Here is an 18,032-nt window from a genome sequence, read left to right as displayed (position 1 = left end):
CTTTGCGTGCAGTCGGCTACTACTGGTGTTGCTGGTTGTGACTGCTGATAACAGATGCCGTAGCAATCAATTCATGGAGTGAGTTGTATGTTTTGCGATAGTCTGTCTCTGACAAGCAAGCACAGGTGATATAGGTGCGAACACAGGAAGCTTGCATCCCTCGCTGCCTGCAGACACAGAGCAGCCACCCTAGGAGAGCGGCCTAAGCCGTAGGCGAAATGTGCTCATTCGCTTTGGCGCGACGTCGAACTATAAATGAGGCTGTCACTAGCGTGAGCGTCGTGTAAAGTCGGAAAAGTCGGCTGCATGGGTGATTGCCAAGTTTGGGGAGCGTTTCGTAGTATGATCAGTGCAATGGAGACGCGGAAACTTGTTGTGTCCCAGTGTTTTGCAGTTGGACGACAAGAGTTTTACACAGTAGCAAAGAGCAAGGCACTGAGTTGGCATGAACGATGGAGAGCACAATGGGGCTCGAGATGTGCTTGTTACCTCAGGTGCTGTGTGATTGTCGACAAGGAGTGAAGTGGACCAATTTGTGACCGCCCTTTCAATTTAAGACGTTAAAAACAGACGGAATTAGCATTCGTAATACCAGAGCATCGAAACTACTTGGAACTCTTGTGTATATGAACGTGTCCGCGCCTTTGTACTCTGGTACCTTCGCTGCTACAAACCAACCAACCATATTGTCCGTGCACATCAGAGTCGCAAAGAATGGAGAATAGCCAGGCTTGGTCGTGTGTGCAGCTGTAACTCAGTTGGCAGATCGTTCGCTTAGCGTGTGAAAGGTGTCGGGTTCAAGCACCGGCTCCTCCATTTTTTTGTGGTCAGTGCATGGTAAGTGTTGGTCTCGGCGAACATAAAGGCACTCAAGAAGTTGTAAAACCAGCGTCACAGACTGATATGATGTATACTGAATAAGGAGAGCAAGATGTAAGTGTGGGGACCGGCTGTTATCGTGGTGTCATCGAGTGCAGATCTGTCTTAGGTATCACGGCTTAACGTCATTGAAGTCTAGAGAGTGGACAACACGTACGTCTTACTCAGAGCGGTGTCCGAACTCTATTTTCGACGTTATGCGTGCCACTTTCATTGTGGCCAACTACGATTCGATACAGAATGCACGAAACCTGAAAGACACCCTCACTGATACATAGAGAGTAGTGTTTGTCTGCAGAATAATGGGAGTGCAAGGGTCTGTGACGTTGATATGGCTGTATGTAGACCTGTTAGTCAACGGGTGGATGGGCGTAGCTCAGATGGTAGAGCGCTCGCTTAGTGTGCGAGAGGTACTGGGATCGATACCCGGCGCCTCCAGAATTTTTACACTCCTACATGCGCACCTTGCCATGGAAGTGGAATAATTCCCAACCAGCAGAGGTGTCTAGGCAGATACAAGCGAACGATTAGCACCCGCAATTGGCAAGTGTGCTTTTATTCGTGCGCAGGAAGCACCCTCCTCCCACACCTACACTTAATTTAGAAACAGTACAAATGTTCCCATAAGATTCTCAAGCCTACGTCGGAAAGATCTGCCTTGCGCCGAGTTCACGTAAATCCCACTGCACGTTCCCATTCTTTGCGTGCAGTCGGCTACTACTGGTGTTGCTGGTTGTGACTGCTGATAACAGATGCTGTAGTAATCAATTCATGGAGTGAGTTGTATGTTTAGAGATAGTCTGTCTCTGACAAGCAAGCACAGGTGATATAGGTGCGAACACAGGAAGCTTGCATCCCCTCGCTGCCTGCAGACACAGAGCAGCCACACTAGGAGAGCGGCCTAAGCCGTAGGCGAAATGTGATCATTCGCTTTGGCGCGACGTCGAACTATAAATAAGGCTGCCACTAGCGTGAGCGTCGTGTAAAGTCGGAAAAGTCGGCTGCATGGGTGATTGCCAAGTTTGGGGAGCGTTTCGTAGTATGATCAGTGCAATGGAGACGCGGAAACTTGTTGTGTCCCAGTGTTTTGCAGTTGGACGACAAGAGTTTTACACAGTAGCAAAGAGCAAGGCACTGAGTTGGCATGAACGATGGAGAGCACAATGGGGCTCGAGATGTGCTTGTTACCTCAGGTGCTGTGTGATTGTCGACAAGGAGTGAAGTGGACCAATTTGTGACCGCCCTTTCAATTTAAGACGTTAAAAACAGACGGAATTTGCATTCGTAATACCAGAGCATCGAAACTACTTGGAACTCTTGTGTATATGAACGTGTCCGCGCCTTTGTACTCTGGTACCTTCGCTGCTACAAACCAACCAACCATCGTGTCCGTGCACATCAGAGTCGCAAAGAATGGAGAATAGCCAGGCTTGGTCGTGTGTACAGCCGCAGCTCAGTTGGCAGATCGTTCGCGTAGCGTGTAAAAGGTCTCGGGTTCAAGCACCGTCTCCTCCATGTTTTGTGGTCAGTGCATGGTAAGTGTCGGTCTCGGCGAACATAAAGGCACGCAAGAAGTTGCAAAACCTGCGTCACAGACTGATATGATGTATACTGTCATAAAGAGAACAAGATGTTAGTGTGGGGACCGGCTGTTATCGTGGTGTCATCGAGTGCAGATCTGTCTTAGGTATCACGGCTTAACGTCATTGAAGTCTAGAGAGTGGACAACACGTTCGTCTTACTCAGAGCGGTGTCCGAACTCTATTTTCGACGTTATGCGTGCCACTTTCATTGTGGTCAACTACGATTCGATACAGAATGCACGAAACCTGAAAGACACCCTCACTGATACATAGAGAGTAGTGTTTGTCTGCGGAATAATGGGAGTGCAAGGGTCTGTGACGTTGATATGGCTGTATGTAGACCTATTAGTCAACGGGTGGGTGGGCGTAGCTCAGATATTAGAGCGCTCGCTTAGTGTGCGAGAGGTACTGGGATCGATACCCGGCGCCTCCAGAATATTTAACACTCCTACATGCGCACCTTGCCATGGAAGTGGAATTATTCCCAACCTGCAGAGGTGTCTAGGCAGGTAAAAGCCAACGATTAGCATCCGCAATTGGCAAGCGTGCTTTTATTTGTGCGCAGGAAGCACCCTCCTCCCACACCTACACTTAATTTAGAAACAGTACAAATATTCCCATAAGATTCTCAAGCCTACGTCGGAAAGATCTGCCTTGCGCCGAGTTCACGTAAATCCCACTGCACGTTCCCATTCTTTGCGTGCAGTCGGCTACTACTGGTGTTGCTGGTTGTGACTGCTGATAACAGATGCCGTAGCAATCAATTCATGGAGTGAGTTGTATGTTTAGATATAGTCTGTCTCTGACAAGCAAGCACAGGTGATATAGGTGCGAACACAGGAAGCTTGCAGCCCCTCGCTGCCTGCAGACACAGAGCAGCCACACTAGGAAAGCGGCCTAAGCCGTAGGCGAAATGTGCTCATTCGCTTTGGCGCGAAGTCGAACTATAAATGAGGCTTTCACTAGTTTGAGCGTTGCGTGAGCGTCGTGCAAAGTCGGAAAAATCGGCTGCATGGGTGATTGCCAAATTTGGGGGGCGTTTCGTAGTATAATGAGTGCAATGGAGACGCGGAAACTTGTTGTGTCCCAGTGTTTTGCAGTTGGACGACAAGAGTTTTACACAGTAGCAAAGAGCAAGGCACTGAGTTGGCATGAACGATGGAGAGCACAATGGGGCTCGAGATGTGCTTGTTACCTCAGGTGCTGTGTGATTGTCGACAAGGAGTGAAGTGGACCAATTTGTGACCGCCCTTTCAATTTAAGACGTTAAAAACAGACGGAATTTGCATTCGTAATACCAGAGCATCGAAACTACTTGGAACTCTTGTGTATATGAACGTGTCCGCGCCTTTGTACTCTGGTACCTTCGCTGCTACAAACCAACCAACCATCGTGTCCGTGCACATCAGAGTCGCAAAGAATGGATAATAGCCAGGCTTGGTCATGTGTGCAGCCGTAGCTCAGTTGGCAGATCGTTCGCGTAGCGTGTGAAAGGTCTCGGATTCAAGCACCGTCTCCTCCTTGTTTTGTGGTCAGTGCATGGTAAGTGTCAGTCTCGGCAAACATAAAGGCACGCAAGAAGTTGCAAAACCTGCGTCACAGACTGATATGATGTATACTGTCATAAAGAGAACAAGATGTTAGTGTGGGGACCGGCTGTTATCGTGGTGTCATCGAGTGCAGATCTGTCTTAGGTATCACGGCTTAACGTCATCGAAGTCTAGAGAGTGGACAACACGTTCGTCTTACTCAGAGCGGTGTCCGAACTCTATTTTCGACGTTATGCGTGCCACTTTCATTGTGGCCAACTACGATTCGATACAGAATGCACGAAACCTGAAAGACACCCTCACTGATACATAGAGAGTAGTGTTTGTCTGCGGAATAATGGGAGTGCAAGGGTCTGTGACGTTGATATGGCTGTATGTAGACCTATTAGTCAACAGGTGGGTGGGCGTAGCTCAGATATTAGAGCGCTCGCTTAGTGTGCGAGAGGTACTGGGATCGATACCCGGCGCCTCCAGAATATTTAACACTCCTACATGCGCACCTTGCCATGGAAGTGGAATAATTCCCAACCAGCAGAGGTGTCTAGGCAGGTAAAAGCGAATGATTAGCATCCGCAATTGGCAAGCGTGCTTTTATTCGTGCGCAGGAAGCACCCTCCTCCCACACCTACACTTAATTTAGAAACAGTACAAATGTTCCCATAAGATTCTCAAGCCTACGTCGGAAAGATCTGCCTTGCGCCGAGTTCACGTAAATCCCACTGCACGTTCCCATTCTTTGCGTGCAGTCGGCTACTACTGGTGTTGCTGGTTGTGACTGCTGATAACAGATGCCGTAGCAATCAATTCATGGAGTGAGTTGTATGTTTTGCGTTAGTCTGTCTTTGACAAGCAAGCACAGGTGATATAGGTGCGAACACAGGAAGCTTGCAGCCCCTCGCTGCCTGCAGACACAGAGCAGCCACACTAGGAGAGCGGCCTAAGCTGTAGGCGAAATGTGCTCATTCGCTTTGGCGCGAAGTCGAACTATAAATGAGGCTGTCACTAGCGTGAGCGTCGTGTAAAGTCGGAAAAGTCGGCTGCATGGGTGATTGCCAAGTTTGGGGAGCGTTTCGTAGTATGATCAGTGCAATGGAGACGCGGAAACTTGTTGTGTCCCAGTGTTTTGCAGGTGGACGACAAGAGTTTTACACAGTAGCAAAGAGCAAGGCACTGAGTTGGCATGAACGATGGAGAGCACAATGGGGCTCGAGATGTGCTTGTTACCTCAGGTGCTGTGTGATTGTCGACAAGGAGTGAAGTGGACCAATTTGTGACCGCATTTTCAATTTAAGACGTTAAAAACAGACGGAATTTGCATTCGTAATACCAGAGCATCGAAACTACTTGGACTCTTGTGTATATGAACGTGTCCGCGCCTTTGTACTCTGGTACCTTCGCTGCTACAAACCAACCAACCATCGTGTCCGTGCACATCAGAGTCGCAAAGAATGGAAAATAGCCAGGCTTGGTCGTGTGTGCAGCCGTAGCTCTGTTGGCAGATCGCTCGCTTAGCGTGTGAAAGTTGTCGAGTTCAAGCCCTGGCTTCTCCATGTTTTGTGGTCAGTGCATGGTAAGTGTTGGTCTCGGCGAACATAAAGGCACGCAAGAAGTTGCAAAACCAGCGTCACAGACTGATATGATGTATACTGTCATAAGGAGAGCAAGATGTAAGTGTGGGGACCGGCTGTTATCGTGGTGTCATCGAGTGCAGATCTGTCTTAGGTATCACGGCTTAACGTCATTGAAGTCTAGAGAGTGGACAACACGTACGTCTTACTCAGAGCGGTGTCCGAACTCTATTTTCTACGTTATGCGTGCCACTTTCATTGTGGCCAACTACGATTCGATACAGAATGCACGAAACCTGAAAGACACCCTCACTGATACATGGAGAGAAGTGTTTGTCTGCGGAATAATGGGAGTGCAAGGGTCTGTGACGTTGATATGGCTGTATGTAGACCTATTAGTCAACGGGTGGGTGGGCGTAGCTCAGATGGTAGAGCGCTCGCTTAGTGTGCAAGAGGTACTGGGATGGATACCCGGCGCCTCCAGAATTTTTAACACTCCTACATGCGCACCTTGCCATGGAAGTGGAATAATTCCCAACCAGCAGAGGTGTCTAGGCAGATACAAGCGAACGATTAGCATCCGCAATTGGCAAGCGTGCTTTTATTCGTGCGCAGGAAGCACCCTCCTCCCACACCTACACTTAATTTAGAAACAGTACAAATGTTCCCATAAGATTCTCAAGCCTACGTCGGAAAGATCTGCCTTGCGCCGAGTTCACGTAAATCCCACTGCACGTTCCCATTCTTTGCGTGCAGTCGGCTACTACTGGTGTTGCTGGTTGTGACTGCTGATAACAGATGCCGTAGCAATCAATTCATGGAGTGAGTTGTACGTTTTGCGTTAGTCTGTCTTTGACAAGCAAGCACAGGTGATATAGGTGCGAACACAGGAAGCTTGTAGCCCCTCGCTGCCTGCAGACACAGAGCAGCCACACTAGGAGAGCGGCCTAAGCTGTAGGCGAAATGTGCTCATTCGCTTTGGCGCGAAGTCGAACTATAAATGAGGCTGTCACTAGCGTGAGCGTCGTGTAAAGTCGGAAAAGTCGGCTGCATGGGTGATTGCCAAGTTTGGGGAGCGTTTCGTAGTATGATCAGTGCAATGGAGACGCGGAAACTTGTTGTGTCCCAGTGTTTTGCAGTTGGACGACAAGAGTTTTACACAGTAGCAAAGAGCAAGGCACTGAGTTGGCATGTACGATGGAGAGCACAATGGGGCTCGAGTTGTGCTTGTTACCTCAGGTACTGTGTGATTGTCGACAAGGAGTGAAGTGGACCAATTTGTGACCGCCCTTTCAATTTAAGACGTTAAAAACAGACGGAATTTGCATTCGTAATACCAGAGCATCCAAACTACTTGGAACTCTTGTGTATATGAACGTGTCCGCGCCTTTGTACTCTGGTACCTTCGCTGCTACAAACCAACCAACCATTGTGTCCGTGCACATCAGAGTCGCGAAGAATGGCGAATAGCCAGATGTGGTCGTGTGTGCAGCCGTAGCTCAGTTGGGAGCTCGTTCGCTTAGCGTGTGAAAGGTGTCGGGTTCAAGCACCGGCTCCTCCATGTTTTGTGGTCAGTGCATGGTAAGCGTCGGTCTCGGCGAACATACAGGCACGCAAGAAGTTGTAAGACCAGTGTCACAGACTGATATGATGTATACTGTCATAAGGAGAGCAAGATGTAAGTGTGGGGAGGGCTGTTATCGTGGTGTCATCGAGTGCAGATCTGTCTTAGGTATCACGGCTTAACGTCATTGAAGTCTAGAGAGTGGACAACACGTACGTCTTACTCAGAGCGGTGTCCGAACTCTATTTTCGACGTTATGCGTGCCACTTTCATTGTGGCCAACTACGATTCGATACAGAATGCACGAAACCTGAAAGACACCCTCACTGATACATAGAGAGTAGTGTTTGTCTGCGGAATAATGGGAGTGCAAGGGTCTGTGACGTTGATATGGCTGTATGTAGACCTATTAGTCAACGGGTGGGTGGGCGTAGCTCAGATGGTAGAGCGCTCGCTTAGTGTGCGAGAGATACTGGGATCGATACCCAGCGCCTCCAGAACCTTTAACACACCTACATGCGCACCTTGCCATGCAAGTGGAATAATTCCCAACCAGCAGAGGTGTCTAGGCAGATACAAGCGAACGATTAACAGTCGGCTCTCAGCCGTGGCAGCGTGCGGACGGCCACGCGCGCCGGCCCCGTGCTCTGCTGCAGGTTTGTTTACTTCCGCGTCGTAGCTTTATGCTTGTGTCCGTCCACCGCGAGCAACATGTGAGCGCTTACCGCCGTGCGACCCTTAAAGTTTCCTTCCCAGCTGAACATTCGCGACCTCGTGCACATGAAGTTGAAACGTTCCTGCGTGAAGAAGTTCGTTTAGATCCTAACCACGTTATCGGAATCCATTTTTCGATCACGAGTAGTATCGTTCATATTAAAATGACAAACACCGAGGTGTGTGAAGATGTTATTTGCCGCCATACCAATGGACTTAAGTTCATATACTCTGATGGTCACGTCGGAGCAGTAACACTTGAACTCGCAGAGTACCGTCAGTGCACGATTAGGGTGTTTGAACTACCATTTGAAGTGCCGAAGGACGCAGTTGTCTCTGCGTTACAACCATACGGTAACGTCATCGGTTACGTAGAGGAAAAATGGCAAACCTTCACGACCTACCATGTCCTTATTGGTGTGCGTCAGGTAAAAATTGAACTGAAAAAACATATACCATCATACCTGACAATTGGCGGTGTGCGAGCCATTGTCATGTACGACGGCCAACCCCGAACATGTGCGGGTTGTGGACAAGATGGCCACGTCAGATCCGCCTGCATGCGACGGCGCCTGATCCAAACGCCGGTCGGTGAGGAAGCGTCCCCAGCGGTGATCACTCAGATCCCGGTCACATATGCCAAGGCTGCCCAGGAAGGTAGCACCTCTACACAGGGTCTTCCTGCTCTGTTGACGTCGTCTGATCAGGCAGATGCAACCGCTACTGAGATTCCTTCTGAGGTGCCACAGACGCCAGATCCTGACCTTCCACATCATCGCAGCACTGTGACTGAAAATGCTGCTGAGATGGACGTTGATCCGGGAGTGGTACCTACTTCTGCTTTCCTTCAGACTGGTCCGGAGTCAGACGAAGGCCACCCGCAATCAGACTCGGAACGACCTGTTCGAAAACAAGGGTCGACACGAAAGAGAAAGAAACGTAGCCGTACACCCCCTGATGAATCCATTCTCTGGATGGATGCCAGAGATGCAGAACCGAAGATGGATGATAAACCGCTCTATGATGTCCAAACGTCTGATGCGAACGACCCGCCACAGGCGACCACTGGCAACGACCACCCCTCCTTACTGGCGCCATCGCCCCCACAAGTCGACGTTGAAGAAAGTCTATATGCTGAGCCGAAAAATACGTCTCCTCTCCACATGGATGATGTACACAGTCGGTACCCTACCGCAGTATCAGTCTCCTGGGCAGACGACGTGGAGATCGAAGGGACTGGGGTGGACGGTGCTGATGATGGGGCGCCCCCATCGGTTGCGCCCGCGCCCGCAAACTCTCCACAATAGCAACCTCTTCCGTTGACCGGCAAGATCGACGACCTCTCGCTCCTGAAGAAGCAGCCCCACCTGTGCCTGTGGGACTCCAACACCAGCATTATCGTGTCGTAACGATTAACCTCGCGACCATTCGTGCGCCCCACAAACTAGCGCTGCTCCGCGATATGATTTATGATGCGGACATTGATATTGCGCTTTTTCAGGAAGTGCATGTCGCCGATTTTTCACCACCACATGGCTTCACGGCGCATCTTTCTCCCGCTTCGGACACCTGTAGTGGTGTTGCCATCATCTTACGAGAAGGTCTTCCTGCCGAAGATGTCCTATACCTCCCCAACGGCAGAGGTATGGCCCTTACTCTCTTTGGTGTACGTATCGTCAACATTTATGCGCCGTCGGGCTCCAGCTACCGTCGTGAACGCAATGCCTTCTTTGCAGATGAAGTTACACCCCTTTTTATGGGACCACACGATGACTGGGTCATGGGTGGAGACTTCAACTGCACCCAGCCACATCAGGATCAATTGCCGCGTGACTCACCATGTGCAGCTCTGGAAACAGTCGTGATGCGGCTACAATTTGTCGACACGTGGAGACATGTTCACGGTGATCGTTTGGGCTTTACGTACTACACTGCCTACTCCTCTAGCCGACTGGATCGCATCTACATCTCGCGATCCCTAATTCAACACACACGACAGGCTGAAATCTGGCCTGTTGCTTTCTCAGATCATGAGGCTTACTTCTGTGACGTTGTTCTCACAAGACAGGCAGTATGGCACGGACGTGGTTTATGGAAACTGAACACGGCACTTCTTAATTCACCTGACTGTCGACTTCTAATAGAAGACACTTGGATCACATGTAATAGACGCCGTCTCACGTATCCGTCTACCATATCCTGGTGGATCCAGTGTGCAAAACCTGCTTTTCGAAAAACTTTGATCCGATATGGCAAAGATGTTGTCGCCTGGAGCAAGAGCACTATGGAATTTTACTACAGGATCCTACGAGAATGCTCCACGATGCCAGCCTCCCCTGAGCGTCATACAAGGATAAACCATGCTAAGGCCCAAATCTCCAATCTCATGCGAAGGCATTTGGAAGGAGCGATAGTACGATCTCGTACTGCTGATCGCATGCCTCATGAACATCCATCTATGTATCATATCATCCAAGAACGCCAACATCGTCGCCGAAAATTTATTCCCATCCTAACAGACCAAGATGGGCGTCGCTACGTAACCCAATCTGCAATAGGGAATGTGCTTCACGCCCACTACCAGCAGCTCTACGCAGCAATTCCACATTCCCCAGAGTTGATCGAGGAAGTCTCACAGCTCAACTTCGGTGGTCTCCCAGGAGATGCGGCGATTGACTTGGTGTCAGAGGTGACTGATGATGAAGTCCGCGATGCGATCCGAGCAGGAACCATCAATCGCTCCCCAGGACCCGACGGTCTTCCCCTCGAATTTTATCGCACCTTCCGTGATTTGTTAGAGTCCACCTTCACCTCCATATGTTGGGAACTGATGTCTCCGGAAGTACCTGTGCCGGACTCTTTCATGGAAGGAATTATTATTCCTGTACATAAACCGCATGGTGGCAACAATATCAGTGATTATCGGCCCCTCATCCTCCTTAACAGTGATATGAAAATCTTCACTCGCCTTTTGGCGGCACGACTTAAAACCGTTGCCCGATATGTTGTGTCGCCAGACCAAGCATCTTTGGGAGGGGATAATAATATCCGCACGGCTTTATGCCGGTACAGGGATATGATCGCCGTTACCCAGGCACAACGTTTCTCTGGGGCACTTGCGTCTTTGGACTTTAGTCAAGCTTTTGATAGGGTTGACCATTCATTCCTTACGGCCGTTCTCCACCATATGGGTTTCCCAGTCGCCGTTATCACGGTAGTGATGCGCCTTCTGCGGGGTGCCTCTTCCAGGATTATGTACAATGGCAGACTCACTCCTCCGATAAAAATAGGTCGATCCGTACGTCAAGGTTGCCCTCTATCAGCGATTTTGTACGCCTTTTCCTTGGAATCCTTGCTATGTGGGCTCAGACAACGTTTGGTAGGGTTATCCATAGATCGATACCGATTCTGTTGCACGGCCTATGCTGACGATGTAGTCATCTGTTTACGTAATGCCGACGAGGTTCGAGCTCTTTTGACGTGGGTAGCGACTTATGGTGAGGCGTCGGGTAGCTCTTTAAACGTACGTAAGTCACAAGTTATGTTCATTGGCACAGGACTCCCTGTGGAGTGTATTACACCTCTCACCACCGTTGATACCATTCGCTGTTTAGGAATAGAGTTTTCATCTGATCTCCGGCGTTCAGCCGCCATCAACTGCAGACGCCTCCTTTTAATGATCAGAGCGGGTCTTATGGATCATCGCCTTCGATCCCTAGATATTCTCCAACGAGCTCGATATGTCAATATATATATCGCATCCCGAGTTCCCCATGTAGCACAAGTTCTACCTTTCCCGCTTACTGTGGCACGTCGCATGTTGGCAGCGATGGCATCTTTCGTCAGCTCTGGGCTGTTATTCAAAGTTAACTATGCAACCCTTACTCTCCCCCGTGAACGAGGTGGGATAGGTCTGTTTCACGTGCCGGATAGAGCTCGCGTCCTATTTGTCAGCTCCCAGATGACAGTATGGACACGATGCCCAACGAGCCTCACTGGTCTACTCCTGACGGCATATACGCCGGTCTCACTGTCAGCCCCAGTGATGATCTCGGACGTTCCGGTCCAGTTACATTATATACGATACTTCTTTCTTGAACTCAGTTATCTACGCCTCACCTTACCAAGACAGCTTTTCCTCAAGACAAAGGCAGTATACAGTGTCCTCCAATTAGGTGGTCCACCTAACCCGATTGAACAAAAGTTCCCCAGGTAGACTGGCGTCATGTATGGCGCGCGGTTTTCGCCCGTTACCTTGACACGAATGTTCAATCTGTCTGGTACCTAACTGTCAATGGTAAGCAAATCAACCAATCTCGCCTTCATCGTATCCACCTCGCCCAATCACCTCTCTGTTCCACGTGTGGAGTCCCAGACAATGATGAACATCGGTTTGTTTGCGGACCGGCGGAGGAGGTTTGGCACTTGATTCGTCTTATTGTCGCTTTTCTAACGCGGGACATTCCGGATCGGATTATTCCCCTTTCATTATTATTTCCGGATCGTGAATATTTTCCTCGGACAAAGACCAATGCTGTGAATTGGATTCGCGGACATTCCATTCACTACCTATTTGGACAAACTGTAGACTCTGTACTCGATTTTTGGACATACCTCAATGACCGTCATTATATCGTTGTCCGTCACCCAAAATACAGACAATTTTTCTCGAACTTCCTTGGGAGTGCTTTCCACGACCCGCCTCGCAGCTGGAATGTGTTAAGCCAAGAGAGAAGAACGTTTCCTGCTTGAACCAATGAACATTTCTGAACAATTGAACAGAACGCATCAATTTCGAGAAGACGTGACTCAACATATTACCAGCGGGGCGCAGAAGGCCACTGATCAATGACACAACAAAACTAAACGAAAACAAAAAAATAATAACATAACAATAATAAAAATAAAAATAAAATTCAGAAAAAAGAAGATTTTGTTTTGTTTGTAAGGAAAGCCCTAACCTTGATTTCCTATATTTACCCTGGTAGATAGGCAGCTCTCTGAGGTAGGTTTAGTCAGGAGCCAACGCCTGAAGAGGAACAGATTTTTTTTTTCAGGATGAAAAGTGGCTGTGGCACTTGGTTCTTTTTTTTAGTTCCATTTTATAAAAGGGTTAACTAATGTAAAAAAGAAATAAAAATAAAAAAAAGATAAAAAAAATAAAAAAAACAAAAAATGGATAAGGCGTCGGACTTCGGATCCGAAGATTGCAGGTTCGAATCCTGTCACGGTCGTGTTTTTCCAGTTCTGAAAAAGAAACATACCGTTTTAATGTAGCAATTGAGCAGTACGAAACCGTCTGAATGTTGCTGTTGACCATTTTGTACTTGGAGATGGTCTTGAACCTGAAACACACACAACAAGACCGGTGTTAACTAGCGAAATGGTCGGCAGAGTGCCCTCACCGCGAGTTTTGACTGGCACTTGCACATCTAAAACAACGTCGGAAAGTAACTCGTTCGGCTTTTGAGTCACATCAAGTATGTGTGTTAATTTTGACGCCGCTAGCTCTGCAGATTTTCATGCAATTCCTTTACCTCTCAGAAGTGAATATGATATAAAAGTGAAGTACGTGACGAGTGTGACGTTAGGAAAACATTAGGCAGCATGGAGAGATTCTGTATGGGACCAACCAACCCAAACGAGTACTGTGTGATCTGCTGCCCAGCAGGTATCCAACGAGGCAGCGCGGCTAGCTCAGTCGGTAGAGCATGAGACTCTTATTCACAGGATCGTGGGTTCGAGCCCTACGCTGGGCGGAACGGAATTTTTTTCCGCTGCAGATGTAAATTACCGATTTTCTGATTAACGTGATGTAATGGAAATAGCAACTTTAAAATTTCCCTACGTCTCCATCAGTCGCAAGAAAACTGTATTTGAAGGTAAAGGTGATTTTGTAGACATGTGGGAAAGTCATGTTCTGAAGTGCAGGTGGTTTTGTTTGGAGAGAATATCGGCTACGTGTCAGATGTGTAGCCAAGCAGTAATGGGTCGCCATAGCTGCTAATATTAGTCGAAAATATGAAGTGTTGTCAGCTGAAGTCTGATGATTCAGACGACGATACGGACGAAGAACGCAAAAGTGCCGCTAGGCGGCGCCTGTTTAGCTCAGTGGTAGAGCATTGGTCTAGTAAACCAGGGGTCGTGAGTTCCATCCTCACAGGAGGAAGACGAATCTTGGAAATCAGTTGCGCATCGTGGCCGTATAGAAAGCAGTATCTGTGATGAGGAACAATTAGCGACAGGCGTATTATTAAGAATTACTCTCAGATGTGATTAAGGCGAATGGCGCAGATAAAGCATTTGCCAAAGCGGTATAGCATAAGGTTAGACGAGGCAGTCTGAATTACATTTTATAGATGTATTTCTCACAAATCTCAGAGCCTCTCGCGGTCGTCGTCGTCGTCGTCGTCGTCGTCGCTTCTGCAGAAGTAGCAAATGGCCATCGTAGCAAATGCGGCGAGGGACACCCTGCCATCGATTCCGAATGCGCAAAGTGTGTGGTCTTGTTTTCCTGTCTATGTTTGGTCGGTCTCGTAAGAGGTTGAATGTAACGAATAGGTGGAAAAGAGTAAGGGGCAGCGGCTGTGTGGAACGAAAACACAGTTCCTCAGGGGGTGTGAGCGTTTCGAGATGAGTCGTATATAAGTTATACTTGGTCGTCAGTGACCGTGTGGCCTAATGGATAAGGCATCGGACTTCGGATCCGAAGATTGCAGGTTCGAATCCTGTCACGGTCGTGTTTTTCCAGTTCTGAAAAAGAAACATATAGTTTTAATGTAGCAATTGAGCAGTACGAAACCGTCTGAATGTTGCTGTTGAGCATTTTGTGCTTGGAGATGGTCTTGAGCTTGAAACACACACAACAAGACAGGTGTTAACTAGCGAAATGAACGGCAGAGTGGCCTCACCGCGAGGTGTGACTGGCACTTGCACATCTAAAACAACGTCGGAAAGTAACTCGTTTGGCTTTTGAGTCACATCAAGTATGTGTGTTAATTTTGACGCCGCTAGCTCTGCAGATTGTCATGCAATTCCTTTACCTCTCAGAAGTGAATATGATATAAAAGTGAAGTACGTGACGAGTGTGACGTTAGGAAAACATTAGGCAGCATGGAGAGATTCTGTATGGGACCAACCAACCCAAACGAGTACTGTGTGATCTGCTGCCCAGCAGGTATCCAACGAGGCAGCACGGCTAGCTCAGTCGGTAGAGCATGAGACTCTTATTCACAGGATCGTGGGTTCGAGCCCTACGCTGGGCGGAACGGAATTTTTTTCCGCTGCAGATGTAAATTACCGATTTTCTGATTAACGTGATGTAATGGAAATAGCAACTTTAAAATTTCCCTACGTCTCCATCAGTCGCAAGAAAACTGTATTTGAAGGTAAAGGTGATTTTGTAGACATGTGGGAAAGTCATGTTCTGAAGTGCAGGTGGTTTTGTTTGGAGAGAATATCGGCTACGTGTCAGATGTGTAGCCAAGCAGTAATGGGTCGCCATAGCTGCTAATATTAGTCGAAAATATGAAGTGTTGTCAGCTGAAGTCTGATGATTCAGACGACGATACGGACGAAGAACGCAAAAGTGCCGCTAGGCGGCGCCTGTTTAGCTCCGTGGTAGAGCATTGGTCTAGTAAACCAGGGGTCGTGAGTTCCATCCTCACAGGAGGAAGACGAATCTTGGAAATCAGTTGCGCATCGTGGCCGTATAGAAAGCAGTATCTGTGATGAGGAACAATTAGCGACAGGCGTATTATTAAGAATTACTCTCAGATGTGATTAAGGCGAATGGCGCAGATAAAGCATTTGCCAAAGCGGTATAGCATAAGGTGAGACGAGGCAGTCTGAATTACATTTTATAGATGTATTTCTCACAAATCTCAGAGCCTGTCGTCGTCGTCGTCGTCGCCGCCGCCGCTTCTGCAGAAGTAGCAAATGGCCATCGTAGCAAATGCGGCGAGGGACACCCTGCCATCGATTCCGAATGCGCAAAATGTGTGGTCTTGTTTTCCTGTCTATGTTTGGTCGGTCTCGTAAGAGGTTGAATGTAACGAATGGGTGGGGAAGAGTAAGGGGCAGCGGCTGTGTGGAACGAAAGCACAATTCCTCAGGGGGTGTGAGCGTTTCGAGATGAGTCGTATATAAGTTATACTTGGTCGTCAGTGACCGTGTGGCCTAATGGATAAGGCGTCGGACTTCGGATCCGAAGATTGCAGGTTCGAATCCTGTCACGGTCGTGTTTTTCCAGTTCTGAAAAAGAAACATATAGTTTTAATGTAGCAATTGAGCAGTACGAAACCGTCTGAATGTTGCTGTTGAGCATTTTGTGCTTGGAGATGCTCTTGAGCTTGAAACACACACAACAAGACAGGTGTTAAATAGCGAAATGAACGGCAGAGTGGCCTCACCGCGAGGTGTGACTGGCACTTGCACATCTAAAACAACGTCGGAAAGTAACTCGTTCGGCTTTTGAGTCACATCAAGTGTGTGTGTTAATTTTGGCGCCGCTAGCTCTGCAGATTTTCATGCAATTCCTTTACCTCTCAGAAGTGAATATGATATAAAGGGAAGTACGTGACGAGTGTGACGTTAGGAAAACATTAGGCAGCATGGAGAGATTCTGTATGGGACCAACCAACCCAAACGAGTACTGTGTGATCTACTGCCCAACAGGTATCCAATGAGGCAGCACGGCTAGCTCAGTCGGTAGAGCATGAGACTCTTATTCACAGGATCGTGGGTTCGAGCCTTACGCTGTGCGGAACGGAATTTTTTTCCGCTGCAGATGTAAATTACCGATTTTCTGATTAACGTGATGTAATGGAAATAGCAACTTTAAAATTTGCCTACGTCTCCATCAGTCACAAGAAAACCGTATTTGAAGGTGAAGGTGATTTTGTAGACATGTGGGAAAGTCATGTTCTGAATTGCAGGTGGTTTTGTTTGGAGAGAATATCGGCTACGTGTCAGATGTGTAGCCAAGCAGTAATGGGTCGCCATAGCTGCTAATATTAGTCGAAAATATGAAGTGTTGTCAGCTGAAGTCTGATGATGCAGACGACCGTACGGACGAAGTACGCAAAAGTGCCGCTAGGCGGCGCCTGTTTAGCTCAGTGGTAGAGCATTGGTCTACTAAACCAGGGGTCGTGAGTTCCATCCTCACAGGAGGAAGACGAATCTTGGAAATCAGTTGCGCGTCGTGGCCGTATAGAAAGCAGTATCTGTGATGAGGAACAATTAGCGACAGGCGTATTATTAAGAATTACTCTCAGATGTGATTAAGGCGAATGGCGCAGATAAAGCATTTGCCAAAGCGGTATAGCAAAAGGTGAGACGAGGCAGTCTGAATTACATTTTATAGATGTATTTCTCACAAATCTCAGAGCCTCTCGCGGTCGTCGTCGTCGTCGTCGTCGCCGCCGCCGCTTCTGCAGAAGTAGCAAATGGCCATCGTGGCAAATGCGGCGAAGGACACCCTGCCATCGATTCCGAATGCGCAAAGTGTGTGGTCTTGTTTTCCTGTCTATGTTTGGTCGGTCTCGTAAGAGGTTGAATGTAACGAATGGGTGGGGAAGAGTAAGGGGCAGCGGCTGTGTGGAACGAAAGCACAATTCCTCAGGGGGGTGTGAGCGTTTCGAGATGAGTCGTATATAAGTTATACTTGGTCGTCAGTGACCGTGTGGCCTAATGGATAAGGCGTCGGACTTTGGATCCGAAGATTGCAGGTTCGAATCCTGTGACGGTCGTGTTTTTCCAGTTCTGAAAAAGAAACATATAGTTTTAATGTAGCAATTGAGCAGTACGAAACCGTCTGAATGTTGCTGTTGACCATTTTGTACTTGGAGATGGTCTTGAACCTGAAACACACACAACAAGCCCGGTGTTAACTAGCGAAATGTTCGGCAGAGTGCCCTCACCGCGAGTTTTGACTGGCACTTGCACATCTAAAACAACGTCGGAAAGTAACTCGTTCGGCTTTTGAGTCACATCAAGTATGTGTGTTAATTTTGACGCCGCTAGCTCTGCAGATTTTCATGCAATTCCTTTACCTCTCAGAAGTGAATATGATATAAAAGTGAAGTACGTGACGAGTGTGACGTTAGGAAAACATTAGGCAGCATGGAGAGATTCTGTATGGGACCAACCAACCCAAACGAGTACTGTGTGATCT

General features: G+C 48.2%; 7 non-coding genes across 7 annotated transcripts; all 7 read left to right on the top strand.

Annotated features, from left to right (window-relative positions):
• The first annotated feature begins 13,544 nt into the window (after positions 1–13,544).
• On the top strand, positions 13,545–13,617 carry Trnak-cuu (transfer RNA lysine (anticodon CUU)). The gene has a single exon. It is a non-coding gene; the product is annotated as a tRNA-Lys (tRNA).
• Positions 13,618–14,525: 908 nt separating this feature from the next.
• Positions 14,526–14,598, top strand: Trnar-ucg (transfer RNA arginine (anticodon UCG)). The gene has a single exon. It is a non-coding gene; the product is annotated as a tRNA-Arg (tRNA).
• A 452-nt stretch (positions 14,599–15,050) lies between these two features.
• On the top strand, positions 15,051–15,123 carry Trnak-cuu (transfer RNA lysine (anticodon CUU)). Its single transcript has one exon. It is a non-coding gene; the product is annotated as a tRNA-Lys (tRNA).
• A 902-nt stretch (positions 15,124–16,025) lies between these two features.
• Trnar-ucg (transfer RNA arginine (anticodon UCG)) lies at positions 16,026–16,098 on the top strand. The gene has a single exon. It is a non-coding gene; the product is annotated as a tRNA-Arg (tRNA).
• Positions 16,099–16,549: 451 nt separating this feature from the next.
• On the top strand, positions 16,550–16,622 carry Trnak-cuu (transfer RNA lysine (anticodon CUU)). Its single transcript has one exon. It is a non-coding gene; the product is annotated as a tRNA-Lys (tRNA).
• A 338-nt stretch (positions 16,623–16,960) lies between these two features.
• Trnas-acu (transfer RNA serine (anticodon ACU)) lies at positions 16,961–17,032 on the top strand. Its single transcript has one exon. It is a non-coding gene; the product is annotated as a tRNA-Ser (tRNA).
• Positions 17,033–17,534: 502 nt separating this feature from the next.
• Positions 17,535–17,607, top strand: Trnaq-uug (transfer RNA glutamine (anticodon UUG)). The gene has a single exon. It is a non-coding gene; the product is annotated as a tRNA-Gln (tRNA).
• The last annotated feature ends 425 nt before the right edge of the window (positions 17,608–18,032 follow it).

The sequence above is a fragment of the Schistocerca gregaria genome, unplaced genomic scaffold, assembly GCF_023897955.1.
Source record: "Schistocerca gregaria isolate iqSchGreg1 unplaced genomic scaffold, iqSchGreg1.2 ptg000180l, whole genome shotgun sequence".
NCBI lineage: Eukaryota > Metazoa > Arthropoda > Insecta > Orthoptera > Acrididae > Schistocerca > Schistocerca gregaria.
Note: the sequence above shows the minus strand (reverse complement) of the source record. Positions and strands in the feature narration are given on the sequence as shown.